The 5113-nt window shown below is 43.0% G+C and overlaps 1 non-coding gene across 1 annotated transcript; it reads right to left on the reverse strand.

Annotated features, from left to right (window-relative positions):
* Positions 1–4279: 4279 nt before the first annotated feature.
* On the reverse strand, positions 4280–4388 carry LOC114228993 (U6 spliceosomal RNA). The gene has a single exon (XR_003615092.1). It is a non-coding gene; the product is annotated as a U6 spliceosomal RNA (small nuclear RNA).
* Positions 4389–5113: the final 725 nt, after the last annotated feature.

Here is a 5113-nt window from a genome sequence, read left to right on the forward strand (position 1 = left end):
AATTATACATATTTATTATCTTACAATTCTAATAGGTTATAAATCTAAAATGGGTTTCACTGGGATAAAATCAAGGTGTCAACAGGGCTACATTTCTTCTGGAGGCTGTATAAGACAATCTATTTACTTGTCTTGGTCAATTTCTAGAGTCTTGAATTCCATGGCTCATTGGCTCCCTTCCTTCATCTTTAAAACTAGCAGCACTCTTCTCATACTTCATCACTTTGACCTTTTCTGCTTTCAAAGTCCTCCAACTGAAAGGATTATTATGATAACATTGGGCCCACTGAATGATTCAGAATAATATCATTTTAAAATCAGCTGATTAGCAACTTTGATTGTATCTGTAATCTTAATTCTTTTTTTGTCATGTAATGTAACATCTTAACAGGTTATGAGAAATAAAACATGAACATCTTTGGGGGAAGCATTATTCTGCCGACCTCACCCCCCCTCCCAATCTACTGTCTTTCCACTGTAACAGAATAACAAGTAGCCAAAGGAATAGATCAACTAGTTTAGAAAATAAGGCTGATAAGAGACCTATCTACTACAGCTTGGGTTATACCCTGAGCTCTAATTATATTCCCATTTACTGGAAGAGTCATTGTATTGTAAAAATGCCTATGTTTTCTGCATGTTAATAGAGATTCAGGGTTTGAAACTGCACACAACCCATTTTCCCAAATTGTGAACTTGCCATACAAATATGTGATACCTTAATCAATAAAGAATTTTTTTAAAAAAAAGTCATTCATTTAAACACAGAGTACTTGTATAAAGACATCTGTACATATTTTCTGGATGCTGATGTGATCTAATCCAAAAGCCTGAATCACAGAAATATGGGATGTGAGAGTTGGAAAGGACATCAAAGACCTGTTAATACAAAGCTCTCATTTCACAAGTGAGATGACTGAGGCCAAAGAAGTAAAATAGCCCATTCCAGGTCACATATGGGAAGAATTGTAGTGTAGTACACACTACTGGGTCTAATTTCACCAAAGTAAGCTGTCATTTCTGGAAGCAGGGAAGGTTTTTATTTTAATCACTTAAATCATATCATGTAGATGGCCACTTCTTCCAGTCAGTGATTAAGCCAGCAACCACTGTAGCATTTTCTACCACAGTTCCTTGAGAATGAAAAAAAAGTATTGGTATAAGAACAAAAAGATCCGTATATCTATATCTATCTCTATATCTACCTATTGATAGATATAGAGATAGTTGGATAGATAGATACATATGATAGATAGATGATAGGAGATAGATAGATAGATAGATAGATAGATAGATAGATAGATAGACAGATAGATCTTGGGAACAATCCTAGGAGGAGCAAACACTCTGTACAAGAGAGTTGGTTCTTTTCATGTTAAAATGGGTGAGATAGCATTGACTAAAATTTTTGCTTAGGAGTCCTGAATTCAGTAGCAGAAGGAATCACTGAACATAAGATAGGAGAAAGCTGGTGTTTGGTTGTTTAATATAAAACAGTGTCACCCAAAGTTGCCTTGGGAGATTGTGAGCTCTAAGTTATTGGAGGCATCCAAGCATAGTTTGTATAGTCATTAGTAAAGAAATCTGTATTGGGAGTTTTCACTTTTATTTTGCCAAGAACTTTTTCTTCTAATGAAAGTATACATGGTTGCTTAACCCAGAATATAAAGCAGGTAAATGCAACTCTTTAGAGCCCTGTGAGGCAACTTAATCTGGAAGCAAACATGTTCCATGCCTTCTGAAGATTTGAAGGTCAGATGCTTAGAGTAAAAGGGCTGGGACAGTTATAATGGGTAAATTAGAATAGCAGAAGGTTGGAAGTTACATATACACAGGCCTTTTGGAACACGCTTGTTGGTTAAACAGTGAAATTATCAGGTATAACTAAGTCAATCTTAAAACTGGAAAAGTCTCACCAAAGTAATCTTCCTGAACATGAAGATTATAAATGCAGCTGTATTCTAGTGGAATTTTGCTGACCATGAGGCCTAGCTCAAAGGTTTTCCTATTATTTCTTTTGTTTATCATGCATGCATTCATTCATCTAATAAGTATTTATTGAATACCAAGTCTATATTAAGTGCTATGCTAGGTTCTGAGGCTATAATGGGAAACAAGAAAGAAGTGATCCTTGACCTCAGAGCTTCTGTTATAATCTATGAAGACAGGAAGTTAGACAAGAAGCTTCAGTAAGCTGTTATTAAATATGGATGGGAACACCTGGAAGGAGCACATAACTCAGAAACACAGGAAGTCAAAGAAGATTTCTTGGAGGAAGGAAATTTTAAGCTGATACCCAATGATGAATGGAAGAAAAATAGGGATAAAAATGTTTGAGCTAGATGAACAACATATAAGGGCTGGAGGTAAGAAAAAGCACATAGTACCCTGGAAAACTAACATACTGAACTATGGTATGGGTGGAGCACAGAGTTTGAGGTGAAGAAGGTCAAGCTATGAGCTAGAAATATTAGGAGGGAGCAGGTCACAAAGGGTCATATAGGCCTTGTTAAAAAGTTTGACCTTTATCCTAGTGACAATGAGACTTCACTAATTTTTTAATGTAACATTTATATGCTTTTATATCATATACTAGTGGCCCGGTGCACGAAATTCGTGCATGGGGGAGGGGGTGTCCCTCAGCCTGGCCTCTGCACCTTCTCTAATCTGGGACCCCTTGGGGGATGTCCGACTGCCAGTTTAGGCCTGATCCCACAGGCAGTCGGACATCCCTCTCACAATCCAGAACTGCTGGCTCCTAACCACTCACCTGCCTGCCTGCCTGATTGCCCCTAACCACTTTGCCTGCCGGCCTGCTAGCCCCCAACTTCCCCCCTTCTGGCCTGCTTGCCCCCACCTGCCCTCCCCACTGGCCTGCTTACTCCCAACTGACCCCCTGCCAGCCTGCTTAACCCCAACTGCCCCCCCCCGCTGGCCTGATCGCCCCCAACTGACCCCCACTGATGGCCTGCTCACCCCCAACTAGCTCCTCCTACTGGCATGCTCACCCCCAACTTCCCCCCTGCCAGCCTGATCACCCTCAACAACCCCCCACTGGCCTGATCAACCACAACTGCCGTCCCCTCTTGGCCCCTAACCACCTCTACCTCGGCCCCACCACCATGACTTTATCCAGAGAATGTCCGGAAGGTCTCCTGGGAGGTCTCCCAGTCTAATTGGCATATTACCCTTTTATTAATATAGACAGAGGCCTGGTGCACTGGTGGGGGTTAGCTGTTTTGCCCTGAAGGGTGTCCAGGATCAGTTTGGGTGTTCCCTTGGTGGGCGGGGTGGCCTGGGCAAGGGGCCTGTGGTGGTTTGCAGGCTGGCCACACCCCCATTGGAGTGAGGGACCCCGCTGGGGGTGTGTGACCAGACTGGGTGAAGGACTGAGGGCTGTTTTCAGGCTGGCCACACCCCCTTCAGGGTGGGGGCTCCGCTGGGGTGCCTGGCCAGCTTGGGTAAGGAGCTGAGGTCCATTTTCAGGCTGGCCACACCCCTTCAGGGTGGGGGTCCCTGCTGGTGTGCCTGGCCAGCCTGGGTGAGGGACTGATGGCTGTTTGCAGGCTGGCCATGCCCCCCAGCGGGGACCTTCACCCCATGGGGTTGTGGCCAGCCTGGGTAAGGAGCTGAGGGCCGTTTGCAGGCCCCTCCCTCAGCGGCCGGCCTGGGTGACCCAAGCCTCCTGACCCAAACATCACACGCTCTCAGGCCTGCTCCGTGGCCGCTGCCCACAGGCCCCTCCTTCGGCAGCTGGCCCAGGCAGGTGGGAAACTTGGCTTCCTCTGTCCCCAGGGGTGAACCAAGCCTCCTGCCCGCTCTGGCTGGCTCTGTGGCCACTGCCATCTTTGTCCCGCTAATTTGCATACTCACTCCTGATTGGTTGGTGGGCTTTGTGAAGTGATGGTCTATTTACATATTTCTCTTTTATTAGCGTAGATAGAAATACAAACAAATAAACAAACTAGAATTCATATATACACTTCCCAGATAACCTTAAAAAAAAAAAACTTGTGAGGTTTGAAAATTAAAACACTTCAAAATGAAAAATGAAAGTCACCTTCCTCCCACTAGGTACTCTCTCTAAAGGAAACCACTGTTAAAAATATTTCTGTTGTGTTTTTTTTTCCAGAAGAAAAAATATTATTCTCTCATATACATTGAAGTGTGTGTGCGTGTGTGTAGCAAATACAAAATGCTCATTATTCTGTACTTTGCCTTTAACATGATGATATATATTGGAGATATTTCTATATGTGCATTTGCACACACAAACACAAAACACAAGGAACATTTCACCAGTTTGAATGTCATTCCTCCACAGGGGCCCTGCTAATCTCTGTATTACTCCAATTTCAGTCAATAAAACTCCACAGCTGGAGGGTTTTAAGTAAGGGGGAGATATAATCACCTTTGTGATTTGGAAAAAATATCTTTGGCTGTTATTTGAATAGCAGATTTTGGGGTCAAGAATAAGGGCAAAAGAACAGTGAAGAGGTTATTACAGTAATACAGTTAAATGTTATATCACTTTCTATCACTTACCATGCCCTTTCATAGTAGAGCAAAACTTTATTTCTGCATTGTGATATCATTCTTATTTGCTGTCAGCTCCTTAGTAGTAAATGTGAAGGTAAGTAGGTGTGAAGAAAGTAGAGAAAGTAAGGTAAAAAAGACTAGCATTTACTGATCACTTACCATGTAACAGGTGCTGCACAAGCCTCTTCCATTTTATTTTCACAGCCTGATTTTACAGATGAAAAACTGAGTCTTGGAGAACTCAAGTGACTTTCCCAAGATTCAAACAAGAATTGTATGTGCCCAGAGCCCGCAATCAGGAAGCTACATGAGAATATAGAGGAGGGATAGCAGGAGGAGCTGATGCCATTCATAGAGTTGTTCAAGGAAGGGCACCAGAAAACAAGACATGTTAACTGAGCATGAAAGGGAAAGTGGGGGGGGGGGGTTCATACAGCAAGGCAGGAAGGGTCTGGGGCCAAAGGAGTGGGCAAGTAGGTGTTGGGAAGATACTCAGGGAGACGCCACATGAATGATGTACCAGGAGACTGAAATAAATAAATATACTTTTGACCTGGGGCCAAAGACTGGATAC

The sequence above is a fragment of the Eptesicus fuscus genome, chromosome 1, assembly GCF_027574615.1.
Source record: "Eptesicus fuscus isolate TK198812 chromosome 1, DD_ASM_mEF_20220401, whole genome shotgun sequence".
NCBI lineage: Eukaryota > Metazoa > Chordata > Mammalia > Chiroptera > Vespertilionidae > Eptesicus > Eptesicus fuscus.